Source organism: Monodelphis domestica, chromosome 5, assembly GCF_027887165.1.
Source record: "Monodelphis domestica isolate mMonDom1 chromosome 5, mMonDom1.pri, whole genome shotgun sequence".
In the NCBI taxonomy this organism is placed as follows: domain Eukaryota; kingdom Metazoa; phylum Chordata; class Mammalia; order Didelphimorphia; family Didelphidae; genus Monodelphis; species Monodelphis domestica.
In genome coordinates this window covers 11,079,848-11,101,931 of record NC_077231.1, presented here as the reverse complement: position 1 = coordinate 11,101,931, position 22,084 = coordinate 11,079,848, and the positions used below count along the sequence as shown (strand labels likewise).

Here is a 22,084-nt window from a genome sequence, read left to right as displayed (position 1 = left end):
GGTCCGGTCTCTAGAGAGGAGCAGCCCATCCAGGTGGGTCTTGTGTGAGGAAGGGCCCATGCCACATCCATTCACTGCCCCTCATCTCCAGCCTCTCCAGCTTGGCAGGATCTATCCCTTTGCCTGGGGCATCCTCTGGGAATGGGAGGTCATTTTCAGGGCACTAGAAAGCATCCAGAGAGGACTCAGGGGCCCTTTGGAGAAATGTGTGGTGACAAGGGGAACTTATGAGTGCCGCATCAATGGGGTTATTGATACAGACACGGAGCTACTGACTCTGAATCGTGGGGGAGGTGGGCACTCCATCAGCTCCTCTGTGATGTATTTAGCCCCACGAAGCCCTTACTAGGGGATGACAAACATTTGTTTTACAGATTGAGCCCAGAGGACCTGCCTAGCCAAGAGAAATCAGATGATTAGTGCGCCGACAATGGAGTTTACACAAACTTTTACTTCCAGTTATTAAGAAAGGCTCAGGATTTATATGCAGGCCATGTATCCATGCTCCCTAGGAAGCAAAAGGCGCCGCTGTTGTGATGCCTGGCCTGTGCCGAGAGCTTGAAAGATGCCCCAGCCTCGTTGAACACTGTCATCTGGCCCCGATGCCTCTTCCCACAATAATGATGAGACTCTCAGGCTTGTGCCTCCCCTTTGCTATTGGCCCCAAATGAAGCTTCCCCAAAGACCTGCAGGTGTAATGGCTTCATCTTGAAAACAATCTCCTTCCCTTGCCAGACTGCCTGCAGTGCTCTGGGCTCACAAGATTTGTATTGGGATTCTTCATTCAGGGGGCCTTCCTGTGGCCTCCGAGACCCTCACTCTTCCAGAGCTGTCAAGGAGACTCATCAGAGATCCTGGAGTCGCCCTCATTTCCCTGCAGCTTGCCTCACTCCCACTCTCACAGTGGCCCTCCTCAGCGGTCCATTACAGAAGTTCCCAACACAGGTCTTAGAAACCATCTCACTCAACCCACTTATTCATGAAGGAGTGAACTGAGGTCTAGACACAAACAGTGACTTTCCCACAGGCTGGCGTGGAGCCAAGCAGGGTCAAAATCTAAACATGGGTGGCTAGGCTTCAAGTTCTTTCATTGAAGCTTAATGAACGCCAGGGGCTGACCTTGTTCTGTCAGATCAAAATTCCTGTGTGGTATAACCTCACCGTCCTGGGTGTTGTCGACGTGACTCCTCCTTGTGCATTCTCTGGTTGGCTTGGTCTGTCTCCATGCCTTTCCACACATTGTTCCTCCTGCCTAGAGTTCCTTTTCTCCTTATTAGAAAGGTGCTTCCTTCACAGCTCAGCTCCTACCTGAAGCCTTTCCTGATTCCCATCTACCCTGACCCCAGTATCCTTCCCAATGACCTTAGATTTATTCTACATGTTCTCATGAGGCTCCTTGGTATCTCTCTCTTCATCCTTGGAATGTCAGAGTTAACAAAGTAATTAATTATTTATTAATTGATGAAGTGATTACTCTATGGCAACCACTGGGTCTCATAAATGTTTGCTGATTGCTTCAGGAAACATTTATTAAACATCTACTGTATTCTAAGGACTGGGGCTAAAAAATGAAAATGAATAAATTCTTGTTCTGAAAGAGCATCCCTTTTCCTGGGAGAGGCACCAGGGAGAGGTATCCAGATAAGGAAATCTGAAATGATACAAAGAAAATACCTGGTGATTTCATTAGGAAGAAACATGAATAATTTGGGGGGTGGGGTGAGAAATCAGATAGACCTCACATAGGAGGTGTTCTGTCATCTAAGATTCTTCTTGCTATGTTGATCTCATGGAATTATTAGTGTGTTCTTGTGGATGAAGTGCTGGACCTGGTATCAGGAAGACCTGAGTTCAAATTTGATTACAGATCATTTAACCTGTCTGCCTCAGTTTGTAAACTAAAATGGGTGCTAAAAATAACACCCATCCAGAATTATTTTGATGATAAAATAAGATAATATTTGGGGAGTCCTTCACAAACCTTAAAACACCCTATAAAATGCTTATATTTTCATTACTTATTATTGCTTAACAAATACTTATTGAATTATATTGATTTAATAAGACTTTGAAGCCAGATTAAACAAACTACATGAATACAAGTCAGCAGGCAGAATGCTGAACTATACATTCTATGGGAGATAAAATTAATTAGACCTCAAGACTATATTTGGGAGGGCTCTGGGGGGAGTAAATTATTATGCAGATTTATAGACCTCAGCCCATCAATGGAAATTCAAAGATTCTTCCCAGGAGTTTCCACTGATTTCATTGATGTCTTCAAAGGTGACTAAGTCAGGTCAAATAGGCATCAGACTTGGCTCTGGTGCCTCCAAAAAGGGGCAAAGAATGTAAGGGTTTCTATGGCAACTCAGCAGCCCCATGTCATGTTTAGTAAATGTGGGGATGAACAGAAGCGGTCATGAGCAGAACGTTGCTAATGAGTATGGCTGTCAATGTTGGATCAGGGAGCTATTATTTTTTTTAACCAAGGTTTATATTTGAGCTTTCTCCTGCTCAGTCAGAACAATGGAATTCAAATGACATAGCTTCCCAGGAATGGGTGTCAAGGGACTCTGAGCTCTGGGCTGTCTTGTTCACTGGGTATGAGTGATGAGGGAAATAATTCATCATTACTAAGGTAATTCAATGAGACAAGGATTTCTTGAGTTCCTACTGTGTGTAGCTCCCTGAATTGGGACACAGGCTACATATTCAATCAAAGTGAATTCAATGATCATTTATTAAGCACCTATGTACTCTGAGCACTAGGACTATGAAGATTTTTTAAAAGGAAATAATTGGATGAGAGGGAGGGGAAAAAGAATGAGATGTAGATTTTTGGACATAGCTAATATGAGAATTTGTTTCTCTTGGATAAGCATATTTATTAGAAGTTATTACAAACATGTATATTATCTTATTGTTATATTACATATTACATTAGGTTTCATATATAGATATATAAATGAATGATAACTCAAAAAAAACCTAAAAAAATACTTCTTACCTTCAAGGTGCATACAATAGCAGGGAAACACCACGAATACACAATCAAACATGACCTTTGTTCAAAGAAAATATGAATTAACTTTGACAGTAAGGAGAATGTTAATAACAGATGGTGAGGGTGGCTTAGGAAAGGCCTCAGTATCTCCCATAAATTCTAATATAGGGGAACTAACAAATCATAAAATCATAGAGTCACAGAATCTGAGAGTTGGAAGGGACCTCACCAACCTCCAGTCCAATCCTAAACAAGAAAGGGATCCCTATGAGAACATATCCAGTGAGTGTTTAGATAACCTTTTATTGAAGATCTCCAATGATGAGGAAGCCACTGCCCTTGAGATGGCCTGTCTCACTCTGGGACAGCTCTAATTGTTAGAAAATATTTCTTGACATTGAGTATAAATTGGTGTCTTTGTGACTTCCCCCTATTATTCCTAGATTTATCCCCTGAGGACAGAAAGAACAAGTCTATCCTCTCTTCTCCTAAGAGCCCATCATTTACTTGAAGACATCTCTCATGTCTTTTATGAGTCTTTTGTTCTTTAGAGTCAATGACCCCCAATTCTTTCAACTGGTCCTAAAATATATAGACTCAAGGACTTTATCCATCTTGTTCCCTTTCTTTGGACATTCTGTAGCTTGGTAGTGAGAGCAATATATTATCTTATTCTTTTGAAGTTATGCCTCTCTTAATATAGCTCAAGATTCAATAACTTTGCACATTCAGTGATGTGCTACCAAATGTTTTGGGGTATATGGAGTGTTTGGAGAGCTCTGGCACCTCTGGAGTGTAAGGGATCGTCAAGCTCTTTCCAAGGTTGGTCATCCATCTTTGGTGTCCACCTCTCACCAAGAAGCTCCAAGAAGCTGTAGCATGTGTAGTAGTCATATCTCAATAAAAACCACCTTGGTTAAACCAAGTTGAGAGTAACCAAATAGGTCTCAAATCCTTTGGTAAGTTAGTTGGGTTAAATGTGTTCAGACTTCCCCTGGTAGAATGAGTGGATGAGAACAATTTGTTTTAACAGCTATGAAGGCAGCTGAAGCAGGATCTGTGGAGCTCTTAGAGCTTGGTTAGTTATCAAAGATGCCAAGTTCATTTATTTTATCCTGGTCCATTGCCAGTCATCCAGACTTTTATCTTGAACTTTGATGACTCTGGAAGAGAGAACGAGGCTGATGATTTTGTGCAACTCTGCCTCACAAATCCAATTCACTCAAGATTCAAGACACCACTTCATAATATCATAGATCATCTTCAAAACAAAGCACAACAATTAAACATTTAACCACTGGCTCCCTGGAAAAACAACAGCAAAAGCCCATAAACTGCATGCACAACACATTTTAAGTTAAATTTGCATCATTACTATTTTCACCATCACTTTTAAAGTCTAGGCAATGAACAAAACAAGAAATCAACTCGTTTGTAGTGTTGACTGATTTCTAAGGTGAGAATTGAGCTGGCTCCAGTATGCCCCTTAGCACAATTCACTGCTGACATCACTGAACTTGTAGTTCACTACACACTTCAGATAAACTCCTTCTAATAATATCACTCTTGTCTTATACTTGTGGGGTTGGCTTTTTAAATCCAAATATATAATCTAATGCAGAGAATTTGTATTTAGGAATTTTATTTACAGTCCTTTCAATTTCATTTACTTTGTTTTAGCTCATTTCTTTAGCCTGTCATTATCCTTTTAGATCTTGACTCTGTTATCCACCATGTTAGCCATCTTTCCCAGCTTTATATCATCTGAAAATTTGATGTGCATGCCATTTATGCAGTTATTAGTATCATTGATAAAAATATGAAACTGCACAGGATCAAGTATGGATCCCTAGGGTACCTCACTGGATACTTTCTGCCATGTTGAGTACAGAATTATTAATATGCTTTGACTTTGGTTTTCCAACAAAATCTGTAGCATGTAATTCTATTATCATCTAGTTCATGTCTCCCTATCCATGTGTACACATGGAAAAAATATGATATGAAGTAGAAAGTGATAAGTACAAAGGATAGAACCAAAATATTCTAGGGCTCTTAAAAATTATACAACATATTATTTGCCTATATTTTGTATATACTCATATGTTTATATATTATCTCCTGTGATAGAATGTAATCTCAAGATCAGGGATTAGGTCATTTATCGCCATGTATCCCCATTGCCTAGTACATATAAATTATTATATAATTAATATAAGTTATATATTATGCATAACATATAATAATATAAGTTAAACTCTTGTCACGTAAATTCTAGTCAACCAATTGTTATGTTTAAAAAAGGATTTTTCCCTATGTATTTGCTTTGATTCTCACCTGACCTTCTAATCCAACCAAACCGCTTTGAGATTCATCTTCCATGTGCATAACTCTTATCCTGATACTCCTTCCCTCAAAAACCTCCAATGGCCTCCAAGGGCCAGCTGAGTAAAGTTCACACTCCTTTTTCTGCTTTTAAGATACTTCTCAATCTTTACTTCACAGCCTAATCTCATCCCATTTCTCTTCATATACACTGAAGCCAAATTGGATTTTTCCTATTTTGGAATTGATCTTCAGGCATGTGTCTCTCCTCTGATTGGCCCCTCCCAGAATCTCCAGTTAAATCTTCAATTAAAACAACTTCAAATGTATAAAACTGGAAGGTCTTATTAAAGAGCAGATTTTCTGAAAAAGATCTATGGTGTTTAGAGAACTACAAGCTCAGTGGCCACACCTAGGCCAGTCTTTTCCATCTCTACATTCCTTTCCAGGCTGCAACCCTGACTCTCCCAGACTTGTTTCAATGCCTCGACCCCCATATCGTTTCTTTCTTCCCCCCAATAGCACCCTTTTGTGTATCATTTTACTGCATTAGAAAGTAAGCTACTTGCAGGCAGACGACTGTCTTTCTGTTGTATTTCCAGTTCTTAGTCCTACTTAGCATAGTCTAATCCTCTCCCTCCACCTACATCCTTCATCCAATGAGAAAGTAGAAAAACAAAACTTATTAAAAATATATTTTAGGGGGCAGCTGGGTAGCTCAGTGGATTGAGAGCCAGTCCTAGAGATGGGAGGTCCTAGGTTCAAATCTGGCCTCAGACCCTTCCCAGCTGTGTGACCCTGGGCAAGTCACTTGACCCCCATTGCCTAGCCTTACCACTCTTCTGCCTTGGAGCCAATACACAGTATTGACTCCAAGACGGAAGGTAGGGGTTTAAAAAAAATCTCTCTCTCTCTATATATATATTTTAATATGTGCAGTTATGAAAAACAAATTTTCACATTAGCCAAGGACATTCAGTTTAAAATGTCCCATAGATAGTTATTGTTTGAGACTGAAGCTCAGGGGAGAGACTAGTGATGGATATGTAGCCCTAGGTGTCCTCTGTATCAGAGGAGAGGCATAGAAAGAGGAGAGGGGAGGACCAAGGATAGAACCTTGGAGAATACCCATGGGGAGAAGTGTAATGTGACTGATGAAATTGTAATATCTAGTTTCCCCTTGTATGCATTAAAAATACACACTACAATAAAAGACTAGTTATTCATAGATATTTTTTCTTTCTGATTCTTTGTGAAACACCTTCTCAGTCTAATGCTGTTAAGAATTGAGACAGCAACTTCTATACTCATTTCTCTGTTTCTCTCTATTAGTATCAGAACAGGCCCATCCATTGGCCCACCAGCAAAGATTTTAAGTACTATTTTTTGCTAGGCACTAAATTCTTGGGATGCAAAGGGGAAAATCAAACAATTTATGACTTAAAGCAGTTTATATTCTATTAAGGGGCTATAACACATTTTGAGAAGTAAGGGGGCCAGTGTTTTGAAATGGACAAGGGGGCCTGAATGGACCCCTTAGGCAGTAGACCACTGTGCCCTTTTCATCTACACTACAAACCAAGGACCACCAAGTCTTTCCATCTGTCCTGAAGCTGAGCCTTCCTATAGAAATATTCTACCCCTCCCCCAACTAAAATTCAACTAGGAGACTCTATGAGGGCAAGAATTATCTCATTTCCCTTTGAAGCCCTAGCATTCAGCATAGTATATGGCACATAATACAAGCTTAATAAATTATTAAAAAATATTTTCATTCTTTACTTACACAGTAGCAATGGCAGCAGGGGTGAGGGTGGAAACTTTGAACAATTTGCTGACGCCCTTGACTTTGGTTCCAAATTATTAAGGGGATTTAAGTTTATGAGCATTGAGAAAGGAATATGGTGATTGCTTAGAGTCTGCCTGAATTCATCAAGAACAAGTCATGCCAGACTAAGCTTGCGTCTTTTTAAAATTTAATTTAATTTTTCAATTAACAAAAATCTATTTCCTTTTTCTCCTTCCCTCAACAGGGAAAAAAAAGAAAAACAAAACCCGATACAAAACATGCATAGTTAAGCAAAACCAATTTCTGTATTAGTCTTGTCCAAAAAGTGGCTTTCTCTTTTTTTCTACACTCTGAGGCCGTCGCCCTTCTCTTAGGAAGCAGGCAATATGTTTCATCATGAGTCCATTGGAATCCTGGTTGGTCATGATATTGAACATCATTCTCAAGTCTTTTAAAGTTGTTTGACTTTATAATTATGTTGTTACGGTATAAATTGTCCTCCTACTTGTGCTCACTTGGTGTTTCATCAGTTCAGATAAATCTTCCCAGTTTTCCTGGGCACTGTCCCCTAAACCATTTTGAAATAGCCTATTCATATTTCATCATACTACTATGCCATTACTTGCTCAGTCATTCCCCAACTGATGGGCATCTTTTTGGTTTCTAACCCTTTGCTTCCAAGTAAATCATTGCCATGAATATTTTTTTGGTACTCATGTATTCTTTCTCTCCTTTGATTTCCTTGACATACAGATATAGCAGTAGTATAACTGGGTCAAAGAATGTGCACAGTTTGGAGATGTTTTGGTAAACTTTCTAGGAGGACAGACAATTACTAGCAGGTCAGGATAGTGGATGCCACTGCTGACCGTAACAGGCTGGAATTCAAGGCTTTTCATGATCAAGTGTCTTCTGGATTATGGAACTTAGTGAATGAGTGTAGAAAGAGTAAAGATCAATGTCAAAATAACTAATACCAGTTAGCAATTATATAATGCTATTTCTTACAAGTCTATTACTTACAAATGGTATCTCATTTGATATTTGTAGCAGCACTAGGAGATTGGTATTATTATTATTATTATCCCCATTTTATAGATAAGGAAACTGAAGCTAACTGAGTTAAGTGACTTACCCAAGGTCACACAGTTAGTACGCCTCTAAGATAGGATTTGAATTCAGGTATTGTATTAACTAGTTGCCTAAATGGGACATGAATGCATAAAGAGTGGGAACATCTCAAGTCTGCTTGTTCCCACAGGACAGAACTAGGATCAATGGGTTTCCAAAGGTGCCAAGAACCAAATTTAGCTAACCAATTGTGGAGTGAGCTCCTCTCTTTCTCTCTCTCTCTCTCTCTCTCTCTCACTCTCTCTCTCACTCTCTCTCTCTCTCTCTCTCTCTCTCTCTCTCTCTCTCTCTCTCTCTCTCTCTCTCTCTCTCTCTGTATTTGGAAGGAGGTTGGGGCTCTGTGCACATCCTTTCTCAGGTGAGAAGTGGATTTCCTACCTGCTGGGGTCACTTTTGACCTGGAGAATGTGTGATTCTGTAACTTTGGAGACTTTCCTTTCTCTTAAGTGCCTTTGAGATCAAAAGCTTTTGAGCATTTAGCATGCTCAAAATGCCCTCAGGGTCCCAGGAAAAGATCAGGACCCCAAATATGCAACTTGTAGCGCAACATTTCATCTATGATAAAGTAGCCCTTTTCTGCTGTCCAGGGTGCCTGATTTCCTGGGCTCAAGTCCTATCCTTACTATTGGGCAAAGTTTATTATGGGAGTCCAATCTCATTTCTGTTCACAGTCTTCTTCTGTTGGTTGGGCTGTGACATAGGCAGACCTTGCTGGGGAACGGGACATGAAGGGTGGAGAAGGATCACTTTCTTGAATTTCTGAAAGGTTCTGATTCAGGCGTGACTGAGACAGAACAAAAGGTTGAAAGGCCATTTAAATCATATTCTTTGAACACTTGTCAATTGGGGAATGGCTTAGTTCCCTATATATATTGACTTAGTTCTCTATATATTTGAGAAATGAGACTTTTATCAAAGAAATTTATCATAAAATTTCCCCCCCCCCGTTGTTGTTTCCCTTCTAATCTTGGTTATATTAGTTTTATTTGTATAAAACCTTTTTAATTTAATATAATCAAAATTATTCATTTTACATCTGACAATGTTCTCTATCTTTTGTTTGGTCATAAATTCTTCCCTTGTCTATGGATATGACAAGTAAATTATTCTATGTTCTCCTAATTTACTGATAATACCATTCTTTATGTGTAAATATACCCATTTGACTTTACCTTCGTATAAGGTGTGAGATACTGGTCTAAATCTAGTTTCTGCTATACTCTTCTTCAGTTTTCCCAGGAATTTTTTTTTTCCAAATAGTGAGTTCTTATCCCCCAAACTGGGATCTTTGGGTATATTAAACACTAGATTGCTGAGGTCATTGCCCTCTCACTCCCCTCTCTGCCTACTTTTCCAGTTGTTTCTGGAGGAGAGTTACTTCAGTCTGTCCCTTTGTTGGTTCTGAAATTCCAGTATTCATTTTGAAGTGCTATTTTAAGGTTGGTTTGAGAGGATTCTCAGAGCAGTTCCAGCTTGCCGATCTGCTACTTCACCATGTTGGCTCCCCCTCCAGGAAAGTCCTTTTTCCTTCTTTAATAAACTACAGATGTGAGAGTCATCATCATCACCATCATCATCATCATCATCATCATCATCATCATCATCATCATCATCACCATCATTGTTCTTGATTATCCCTTTATGAGCCTGGGAGTGCCTGTGGGATGAGGGATGAGAGTTACTCATTTCTATATTCTACCCCCTTCCTTCTATGCCTGTCTCCAAGATCTTGAAAAGGGCCCTGCCTCTAGTCGGAGCTGGATACGTTTTTGTTGAATAAAGGATTGAGGTAGGTCTGTTCTCAAATGCATGGAGGAAGTAGAAAGAGAGTTAAAAATCTCTCACTGTTTAATAAGATTCCATTTAGTTTCTTGAGTAAACAAAAGTCTATCATCCCATATGGGGCATAAGGCAAGGGGGAAAAACACACCAAGAAAGTCACCTTCTGGTGACAGAAACAGGCTGGAATTTGTATTGTTGCTATTTCTGGACACAGCCAACTGGCTGACTTTAACTCCTGTTACTGCAACATTAGGAACTTTGACTAAAATCCTACTGGGTGCAGCCTCTGAGGATGAACAAAGGAGAAAAACAAGGGAAAGCACTTGCTCTATCAGAACCTCTTTCTATCTTGTATGGAAACTAAGAGGGCAAATGCTCTAAAGGTTAATGAGGGAAAAGATCCTCTGTACCAACCTCGAAGAATCTCCAAGGAAGATTTGGGTCATTGGGCAGATATGTGTGCTCCGGTTTTGATTATTCTTCCACTGGCTGCAATTTCAAAACATCCCCTCTAGGAGAGATATTAGAACATAGAACACAAAATTTCAGAGCTGGTGGGGAGCTTAGAATAGGGAATGTGGAGCTGGGAGGGGCCTGAGAACAGTAATGTCAAATTCAAATAGAAAGGGGTTCCTTGCAGAAGGAAAACATTTCACTTGGTTTGATGGGGATACGATTGGGGTTTTGGCATTAGAAGATCGGTTTTGAACAATGATAATCCAGTGGAATTGCTTGTCAGCTTGGAGATGGGGGAGGGAAGAGGGGTGGGAAAAATCATGAATCATGTAATCATGGAAAAATAGTCTAAATAAATAAATAAATTGGGGAAAAAAGAAAGGGATTCCTGTACGACTCCTAGTGTCTGAGAAAACCACAAATGAGCATGTTTTGTGTTGTATTGTTATTTATTCTGGTAAACATTTTCCAATTGCATGTTATTGCGGTTCACCACTCTGAGGGGTGTGCTGTTAGTTTGAAACCCCTAGTTTAGAATATAAAATAGAAAAGCTGTGAGTGGCCTTAGAACAAGGAATATCAATGTTGTAAAGAAGAACCTCAGAAGAGAGAATGTTGGTGTTGGGGGAAGTTTTTTAGACCACCTGTTCCAAGCCTTTATTTTATCAAAGCAGAAGTCTGATAGTAGAAAGGACTTGACAATTCTCCTTTGCTCTTCTGTTGCTCTTAGCCCAGATCAGTTGCTAGTGAAGCTTCCCTGATCCCAGTGCTGATTGGAGGAAAAAGGTCCTGAGGCTTTGTCTCAAGTAGCCCATGTTTAAGAGCATGAACATTTATGGAGAGTGAACACTCTGTTGTGTCCTGGTCCTCCATGGTGGGTGGCCTTTCAGTTTCTTAGTGTTTGCTCTACAGGGGCTGATGTTGAGAGCATACTTGAGTTCTGCTTGCCCACTTTTTTTAGTGGGCTTGCTTAGTTGCCCCAAATGCCTGGTATGTTGTGTGTCACAACCTCTCATGGCCTGATTCCATGGCACGGGACCTTTGATATTGAGTCAACTCATCCCTCCTCAGCCTACCTGGTACCACTCTTCTCTTGGGGGTTCATCCTATTGGTTTGGGTTGTAGTGAGGATACCCCATCAGCTCCTAACTCAGGTGATTCACCAGTTTCAGTCCCCCCAGTAACAGGGACTCCAGGTGTATTCCACTGCCATGCTTGGCCCAAGAATCACTTGCCTCAGTGTGGCCTTCCTGCATTCCATATATGACCTTTCCGTTCATGTGTTTCTCACGGAAGTGTTTGTACCTTTTCTAAGAACTCGTCTCAGTGCTGGTGCACATTAGGCACTTCATAATACTCATCTCATTCCATGTACTGTACCTGTTACTTCTCTGCCATCTTTGTCCATTGTAAGCTTTTTGAGGACAGGGAGACATTTTTAATTATTCTTCTTTAGTTATTCTCTAACAGTTCTTGACGGTGACTTAAGGGACTTTGCAGAAAATTTAGGTGGGTCAGTCAGTGTTGAAAGCCATGATCTCCTTGATCTGATGTTTTTAAAAGGACTATACTGAGGATGAAGGAGGAAAACCCAGGAAAGGCACCGGTTAGTCTGGTGAACCCCTCTTTGCCCTGGGACCCAGATGGATCCCTCTCCCATCTACCCTGTCCCCCTGGGGATGAGACTGAAGCATTCAATGTAGATACTTCTGGAGCAGGCCTGGGCTGGGCTAGGGCGGAGCACCAAGCATCCTCTAGCAAAATTGGTCTTCAAGCCATGGAAGAGAATCCAAAATACTCTGTGACTCCTGTGTCCCTGGTTCAAGGCAGCTCAGGAAACTTGGGCATCATGGCTTCTCTGGTGTTTATCTGGGGAGAGAAAACATCCTTATCACTTGTTCCCACCTCTGAGGTCATAGGAGAGAAGCTGAGCTGCCCATGAGCTGGGAAATAGGGCATTTCCAGACTAGAATTCTCCAGGTTTACAAATTTCTGAATGTGGGACAGGGGCTTGCCAGAGAGCCCTAAGGCCAAAGTTAGCCTTTTGACAAGGACAGCAGCATGGACCAGAAAAGCCAGAAGGTTGTGTGGAGTGAGTGTAACTGCTGTCAGAAGATGTCAGTTTGAGCCCCAGCTCTGATCCTTGTTGGGTGACCTTTGGTAAATCATCTGATGTGCCTTGCTAGGTGTAACATAGAGATTATTGCAGTGGCTCCTCTCCTCTTCCTTCTCCTCTTGTGCTCTTCCCTGCCTTCTCTCTAATGTTCCCCCTCTCTCTTCCTCACCCTTTTTTTCTGTGTCTCCCTCCAACCCCCCTCCTATAGGAGACCTCAAAACATTCAGAGCAGAGTAATGTACTTATTATTCATGCCTCCAGCTTCCTCTGTTTCCTTCTAGTCTGTGTTGAATTGTCTTCATTCGACCAGTCGCCTTTAACTATGAGGTGGGTGTAGCCCAGAAAAACAAGGAAAATTAGTTTCTAGCCAAAGTCAGAAACCGTTCAAAAGAGATTCATTTAAAAATTAAGAAAACAATATGAGTGTATTCTCTGCAAACTCAAGAAGCCTGAATGTTCCTCTGTAGAAGGCTGAAAGGGGCATTTACTCAGCAATCAATCAGTGCTTTTTCAGGGTCTACTGTGTGCCAGGCCCTGTGCTAGGCACTGGATACATTATATAGCCTGTTGGTACCAGGAGACCATTAAAGCCTCTGAACAGAAATTCAGTAACTTTTTTCTCCTGTAAGCTCAGGGAAGGAGGGAGGTACTCTGTGGAATGGCATTCCCATTTCACAGAGGAGAAAACTAAGGCTGACAAATGTAATATGATCCATCTGACAGCAATATAGTATAAGCATAGTAGGGGAGATCCAAAAGCAGGTCTTGTCTGGCCTTCTCTCCTGTCTGCTCTCTGTACTTGGCTTCCTTTCCCAAGAGAGAAAAAGACATGGTCCTGAAGTTGGGCTATATATGTCCTCATTGCAGAGCCAGGAGAGACCCTTTCTCCCTTCTTCAATCCCTCTTCAACATGGCTGACAAAATCATTTTCCTAAAGCACATAATGGATCATTGATCTCTCTTGCTCCAGAATCTTCTGTGGCTCCCATTTGCTTCCAGTATAGACTACAAACTCCTTAGTTTGGCATTTAGTCACAATCATTCCTACTCTGGTATCTTGCTGTTCTCTTCTAGTCCTTGGCACCATGTCTAGAAAAAGTAGATGTCTAATAAGTGCTTCTTCAGTGATCATTAATGATGAGCAGTCCTGGCAGAGCAATGCATTTGAGGTAATCATAGGGAGGAGAGCTTACTGAAGCCTGGGCTCTGGTCAGGTAAGGCTTCATGAAGGAGGTGGGTTAGAAGCCTTTAGCATGTGAGATCAGAGTAAGTGCCTAGAAGTAGATCTGGGGGAGGGAGGTTTTCTAGGTAAGAGAATATCTTCCCCAAAGAAATATCTCTCTCTCTCTCTCTCTCTCTCTCTCTCTCTCTCTCTCTCTCTCTCTCTCTCTCTCTCTCTCTCTCTCTCTCTCTCTCTCTCTCTCTCTCTCCCCCTCTCCCTTTCTCCCATCTCTCTCCCTCCCCTTCTCTCCCCCCTCTCTCTCCCTCCCCCTCTCTCTCCCTCTCTCCCCCCTCTCTCTCCCTTTCTCCCCCTTCTCTCTCTCTCCCTCTCTCCCCCTCTCTTTCCCTCTCTCTCTCCCTCTCTCTCTTCCCCCTCTTTTTCTCTCCCCATCTTTCTCTTCCCCTCCTTTCTTCTTACTTTTCCTCCCTCCATCTCTCTCTCTAGCTGTCTCTCTCTCTCCTTCTCTCCCTCCTCTGTCTCTATCTCTCTTTCTCCTCTCTCTCTCCCTTCTTCCTCTCTCCCTTTCTCTCTCCCTCTCTCTCCTTTTGTCTCTCTGTCTTGGACTCTCTCCCTCCTTCCTCCCCACTGCTGAATTCCATCTCCTCTTTTAAATTCAGCTTAGAGGTGACCTTGCCCAAGAAGGCTCACAGTTAAGCTCTGGCCTGAAGCACTTTAGCCTTCGTCTCTCTGGTACCTTAATGCATCTTGTTGTCCAGATAGTTCTGGATTAGTAAAAATAATGAAAGTCCCTAAATGGTCATGTGTATTGGAATCTGCTTTATTTGAAGTTACAGTTATGGAAACAGAGGATTCCAGCTGCAGGGAGGATGGGAATGATGGGACCTCCCTCTCAGAGGTCTAGCTGGACTATATCCTGGAGGTCTCTGGTCTTATATCAACCATCAATTAACAAGTGTTCATTTATTGATCACAAGAAGGTTCTTGGCACAGATTTACCTTCAGGAAGATTGAGGTTCAAATCTCACCTTAGCCTCCATCTGGCCGTGCCTTGGGCAGACCCCTTTAGGGCTATGTCCTTCAGTTTCCTTCTAGCTTGAAATCTATGATCCTGGGACCCTGCCCTGTGACTTATTCAACTCTTCCTCTGTGCTAGGCAGGGCAGACCAAGCCCAGATGGGAAGGGATCCTGCCCTCAGGCAGCTTTCAGGCTCTGTCTCCTCCCACCATAAGACTATGAGGTCCAAGAGGATGGGGATCCCGTGTGGTCCAAACTTTGAACCTCTCACAGGTCCAGCTCAGGCTTCTGGAGGAAGTGCTTGCACGTGTTCCATTTGCCTTATTTCTTCCAGTGGCCTGTGAGTTGCGTCCATTTGGAGGAAGTGACTTCTCCATTTTCTCCCCTCCCTGAATATGTGGAGTTATCTTTTGCTCTTGGGCCTCCCAGGCTAACAAGCTGTCCGTGTGTGTGTGTGTGTGTGTGTGTGTGTGTGTGTGTGTGTGTGTGTGCTCAGAATTTAGATGGCAAATCAGGACAAAATAGCACTTCCCCAAGTGTTTGTTCAACAGGCCGGAGCAGTTGGATCAGCTTGTTAGCGGGGCCTGGGGAGGGCAGGTGTGCATCCTGAGACCTGGTCATGGCCGTAATGTGCAGAGGCCTGGCCTAGCTCCGGGGGCCCTCATTGCAGGCACAGGAGCAGCAGGTAGAGGTGAGAGCTGATGATTTTCAATTATGAATCAAACTGAGTCAATTCTCAGCTCTCTTAATAAAGGCTGTAAAAGCACTCGTGTGGGCAGTCTTCTGCTGGGGAAGAAAAGGAACTGAATTGGTAAGTGAGCCTTAAAAAAAAAACAAAACCAAAATTTATTGACTTATTTGGCAGGTCCTATTGAGCTTTGGAGGGCTGATGGGAGCTTGTGCGCCTGTTGTCAGAGGGCCAGCCTAGCAGAGGCTTGTTGTCACTGTTCATCCACGAGGAGAGGAAGACTTTGACTCTATCAATTCCAGAAATTCCTCTGCTAATATCTGAAGGGATTGCAGTCCTTGTCGGAGGAGACCATGGAGCTGACATCTTCATCTTTGGAAATTCTTCCCATTCTTTATAGGCTAGCTCAAATGCCTCCTACTTCAGGAAGCCTTCCTGGTTTTGCCCCAGTAAAAGATGCCCTCGCTCTTCAGACCTCTGCACTTGATTTGGATTTTGGCTATGCTCCCATCACATGATATTGTGTGTTAGAAGTCTATAGTTTATATGCAGCGTGCATTCATGATGCTCCTACTATGTACTGGGCAAGATCTGTGATGGGCACTAAGCAGAGGAAGGTGCTGATCAAAGTTATTGCCCTCCAGAGCTTATGTTTTTCTGGTGCTATAGAACATATCTACAAGAAACCGAAGCATGAATGGACACATGCTCAAGAAGAGTTTATTAAGATATGCTGAGTTCCAGCCTTTGTACTGTCACTTCAGGAGGGATAGATGCTAATTATGGAGGGATTCAGGGAAGGCCATGGAGAAGATGACAGCTGACCTAGGCTTTGGAGGAAATTCAGTATTCTGTGGGGTAGAAGTAGGGAGGGTGAGACTCAAAGGCAATGGATGATTGAGTCCTGGGACCAGGTTGTCCATCTGTTCTGAAGAAGTGGTGAGAGGTTCTTCCCTCATGCCTGTGTGGAGATTGAATGGATGGATAGAGAGATGATCCTCAAGGAATATTACATTATAATTTGGGGGAGAGAGGGGTAGCCTTAGAGGAGGAGCTGCTTTCTCTGGAAAGTCACAGGGATTCTGGGTGGAGTCATAGGGCTATGGTCTCACCTTGTCCTGAGGCCATGGCCATGTTGTATGTGTGGTGGAGAGAATTACACATGAGGAATCAGACACGGATCCAGGGATCTCAGAACTAAATTGCTCAGATCTTCTTGGGGATGGATGTGATCTATAGAGGCTGGTTTGGAGGATAAAACAGTAAAAGAGTCACAGTGAGGAAAGGACAAGTAGGAGCAAATCAGAGGAGTTTGATGGCCAAAGCAACATACCTTGTAGTTATCTGTGTAGCTGCATAGCACCATGTCCCGAAGAGACCGAGTTTTTTCAAAGCAAGAGCTCTGTGTCATCTAAATTCAATCCTTGAAATATTAACATATTTGTTCTTTTAAAAATTAACTTATCTCTCTCTATATCATCTGCCTATCCATCTTACATCAGCATCTATCATCTATCCTGTCTACCCATCTATTTATCTCTCATCTAGATGTATCTATGTATCTATTATCTGTCTGTCTATCATCTGTCTGTCTATATAACCATCTCTTTATCTATTGTCATATATCTCCTTATTATCTATTTGTCTGCCTGCGACTCTTTTTATCCATTCACACCTCTATTGGTTATATATGGATGTATTTGATGTTTGGAAGAAAAATTTAAAATATATTCACTAACATTCAGCAATAGTGAGCTGTGGTTAATTACATTAGCACCGACAAGCAGAGTGATAAGATATCCTGCTGATGAATTGGAGACTTCATTCATCTTAGCAAAGCTACTGAACAGACAGTTAAGTGATGGAGGAATGACTGTTTGGGGGTTGTATAATGAGGGTCTTGAGAGAATGTGTTCTCATAGTAGAGAAAAGGGGGAAAGACTCTTCAACCATATGAAGTGGTGGTGGGAACTATAGGGATTTCAGATGAATAGGGTGGGCATCACTCCCTACCCCAAACTTTCCTTGGCTCTCTGTTCCTTATCCTTGACTTATCTGTGGTCTCCTTTTCAAATCTCTCTTCCATGACTTCTGTTGGCTTCATCTCCCTCTCCACTGTTTTACTAATCCTGGGTTTAGCACCACAATCATAAGGATCAGAGCCAGGATTTGAAGTTGAATCCTCTGACTTGCAGAAGCAAGGGATGGTCTCTGCTCTTTGTCCCATGCCACTACTCATCCCCATTGAATAAAACCACCCAGACTTACTTGGGTACCTCAAATACTGCACTAAGCACAAGAGTTATACAAGGAGGCAAAAGATAGTCCCTGTCATCAAGGAGTTCATAATCAAATGGAAATATTCACAACTGTACTATAGGAAGATGAATGGAGGGTGGACTAGAGAGAGGAAAGACTTGAGGCTGGGACCAACTCAAAGGTTAACCTGGGTCATGCAGATTCTCTGGGCCACACAGAACATTAGTAGACTGTTTTTTGGAGAATTCAGAGTTTCCTTCACTGGTAACAGGCATTGGGTATCATGCCCCTGGCTCAAGGAGATGAGGGAAAGCACAAGGTGTGAAAGAAGTAGGGAAGGTCACATCTGGACATGAAGTCTAGGACAAAGCTGGTGTAGATCAGGCATGGGGGCTCCACTCCCTGGTCCACCCTGGACACTCTTCTCTGGGGTCTCTTATATCACAATGGCAGGAATATTTCTCTGTCCTATGGATCACAGAATTATGGTCCTCCTCTTGGATGTTCTTTTTGCCTCTCTCACTGTGGGCTCAGAGGGCACATGAATGCAGCTAGCTGTGTGAACCAGTTAACCTTTCTGCACTTCATGCCTGGGAAGACTGGCCTGCTCTGGGCTAGAGTGTGGATGCTGCTGACTAGTCTTCAGTTGATGATGACAAATCCTGATCCCCTCCTTCATCATGGTATCGACTACTTCTCTTTATCTAAACAGAATCCTCAGTCAGCCCCTTAACTTTGCCCAGACTGTCAGAGTCAGAGTCTCATCCCATCCCAGTCCCAGATTTCATATTTCCTGACAAAATTATTTATAGAGAGAATAGTTATATTGACCAGGGAGGATCTGTCTGAATTTAGCTGGGGAAGTTGACAAAGAAAGAAGAGAGACCTTCCTTCATCTCTGAGCATTTGGCAAATTCTTAGGAGAATTAGAACATTCCAAACTGCCCTCTTATTGATTTGGAAAGCAGTGTAATCTAATGAGGTTCCTCAGTGACTAAAGGGAGAATGAAGGATTTCTGGCTTCCTTGTTTCTCATACATGATACTGTACATACGATTTAAGTGTGTGTGCATCTATATATGAGAGACAGACACACCTAGACAAAGACAAATGAATGGACAGAAGCAGAGATAATGGATTGCATCTTCTCCAGGCTCTGGAATTCTGGGATTCTCTGAAAGTTTTCCAAAGGAAAAGAAGACTTTTTCATGAAGTAGTGAACTCGCTGTCACAGCAGGTTTTCCAGCAAAGGGTAAATGACCACTTGCCAGGGATGTTCCCGAGGCCAATTTCTTTTAGACTCAAAGGTCTCTGAGGTTCCATACATCCTAGGTCTAGCCACTTCCCAACTCAATTATTCTTTTTTATTTTTAAACCCTTACCTTCTGTCTTAGAATCAATACTATATATTGGTTCCAAGGCAGAATTGTGGTAAGGGTTAGGCAATGGGGGTTAAGTGACTTGTCCAGGGTCACACAGTTAGGGAATGTCTGAGGCCAGATTTGAACCCAGGATGTCCTGTTTCCACACCTATTTCTCTATCCCCTGAGCTACCTAGCTGCCTCTTCAAATATCTTTTCTATTTCTATTATATTTACAAGGTCCAGAATACTGGATTTGGGGTCAAATACAGGCATTCCATGTGTATATGCTCTATGCCTTCCATGACACTGCTTCTGGCATGTAGAAAGTGGTTAATTAACGTTTGCCAAGGTTTGAGTGGAATCCTGGCTTTTCCACATACTTTCTACCTATAGCTTTACTTTTAAGAAATCACTTGTATCCTCAGCCTCGGTTTCCTTATTTATAAATTGAGAAGAGTGGGAATAAATGGTCTCTAAGGTGCCTTCCAGTTCTTGCCCAGATGGTCCTTTTGGAGTGGGTGATCTAGATGGGGATAAACTGACAGGAACATCTGTCAGAAAAGAACAACAAAGAAAGCAAAAATTAGATTTAAAATGGAAGGAAACACCCACACAAACTCACTGATGGTTTCTGCATTTTGTTCCCTTTGCTAGATTTTTTTTTTTGATGTGCTGGCTCAAGAAATGTACATTGAGGCTGTTGAGCAGAAACTGCTTACAATGAGGCTTGTCAGTTCTGTATGGGGTCACTAATATGGAGGGGGCTTCAAGAATTCTCATTGGATGATGCCTGGTGTGTGGGAGAGGCCACTCACTGGGGAGGTGGGTGAGTAAGAGTATGGGGTGGGGAAAGGGTCCCAGGAAAATCCCATTTTCCACCTGTTCTGTGATGGTTTGAAGCTGCAAATCTGTCAGAATGCCAGCAGCTGCTGTCACAGTGAGGACTTGGAAATATCTTCTTGGCACCAGACCTTTTGTCACTTTCCTCTCTACTCTGTTATTACTTTTTGTCGTGTAAGAACTTTTTGAGCCGGAGTCAGGATGTTTCCAATATCCAGCCAGGTACTTTTGCCACTGCCCTGTGGGCTTTCCCTGGGGAGAGAGGAAGGAAAAGAAGAGACTGGGTTTTCCCTATCTCTACTTCCAGGAACATGGAGTGCCTACAAGCTGTGCTTATAAACGAAATCGAGGTGATTTTTTCCTCCCCTCTCTTACTCATCATTTACACCAAAGGGCAGAAAAGGAAGAGAGTTCTGGATCTTCCCTTCTCCTTTCTTTTTCTTTGTGTATAGATTCGTTATTTCACTGGTGGAAAGAACTAGTGAGGATACTCTCCCTATGAATGTATGTGAACCCCATTCTTCCAATGGGATTCTTGAGAGTGTCTGGGTCACACACAAGTCCCAAGCCTTGCCCAGGCTCACAGTCAGAATGGGTCAGTGGAAGAGCTTGAATACCTGTCTTCTTGATTCTGAGTCTACCTTTCTCTTGACCATAAAATGGGATTAATTTGTCAATGGTATCAGGAGAACTTTCCAGATCCCATGGAAGCTTGACTCGCTTAATCTTTTCTTTGCTTCTATTTTAATTTTTTAACATAATTATTTTATTTTATTTTAAATATTTTTCATTGGTTGAAAGATTCTTGTTCTCTCCCTCCCCCCTCTGGGAGCTTATATTTAAAAAAAATTTGTTTGTTATATTAAAATACCTAATTAACTCTCTCCTTTCATCCCTTTTATTTATTTATTTATTCATTTATTTATTCATTTATTTATTTATTTATTCATTTATTCATTCATTCATTCATTCATTTATTTATTTACTTGTTTGTTTGTTTGTTTATTTATTTATGTATTCATTCATTTATTTATTTTTAAGCCCTTACCTTCCATCCAATACTGTGTATTGGTTCCAAGGCAGAAGAGTAGTAAGGGATAGGCAATGGGGGGGGGCTGTTAAGTGACTTGCCCAGGGTCACACAGCTGGGAAGTGTCTGAGGCCAGATTTGAACCTTTCATCCCTTTAAAGGGCATTAAAGAAGGCATCATTTGACAAAAAGATAGATGAATTTGTAAAAGTATGTCATTATTATTTATCAGTTCTTTATCTGGAATCTGGAATTTAAGTTCCTTGGAAGCTAGGCAGGATTGTGCCATCAAAATGGTAGGAGCAGGTGCTCCCCAGAAGCTTTGCAGCCTAGGAAAGCATCTTTCCTTCACTCAGGAAAACCTTAGGCATCATAGTCTGGGATTAGGCTACGAGTGCTGTTTTGATTTCTGTGTAGAGGCTTGGATGGGTGGCAAGGATGCTTAATTCACATGATTTATCTTTAAACTTCTATAGCCACAATATGGATCTAGGATTACCCAGCCAAAAGTGATAGTAGGAATCAGTTCTTCAAGGTCCCTTTAAGGTTAGATGGAAACCAAGAACTACCTGACTTTTGAATGGGAAAGAACCTGAAGGGTTATCTAATTCAACTTGCTCTTAGTACTACTGAGAAAAAAAGTCCATTTTGGAGTTCTGAAGAAAAAAAAGGAGATGGCAGAAGTAGCTGGAGGAGATGAATTTGAAGTGAATAAGAAATTGTGGGGGAAACTAAGGTCAACAGATGTTAAGGGACTATAAAATCAGTATAAGCCAACAACTGTAATATGGCAGCCAAAAAACCCCAAAGCAGTAACACCATTACAACTAATATATTCAGGTTGCATTAAGAGAAGCTTAGCTCCCAGGCATACTGAAGGAGGGATAGTTGCTCTGTCCACCTCCTTTGCCAGAAGGATGTGATTATTTCTGAGCACCATATTTTAAGGATGACATTGACAAGCTGGAGTATCTCCAAAGAAGAGCAATGGTGAAAAATGAGAGAGGGTGCCATAGGAAGAAGTGGGGATGTTCAACCCAGAGAAGGGAACACTGGGTTTCAGAGGAGGAAATGATTGCTGTCTCCTGTATTTGGCAGG

The 22,084-nt window shown here is 41.8% G+C and overlaps 1 long non-coding RNA gene across 1 annotated transcript in view; it reads left to right on the top strand.

Annotated features, from left to right (window-relative positions):
* Window positions 1-9,929: 9,929 nt before the first annotated feature.
* The window catches only part of LOC103098891 (uncharacterized), a 124,486-nt gene continuing 112,331 nt past the window's right edge, over window positions 9,930-22,084 (top strand). Inside the window, exon 1 of the long non-coding RNA XR_472194.2 lies at window positions 9,930-10,041. This is a non-coding gene — a long non-coding RNA (uncharacterized LOC103098891). The remainder of the gene's footprint in view (window positions 10,042-22,084) is intronic.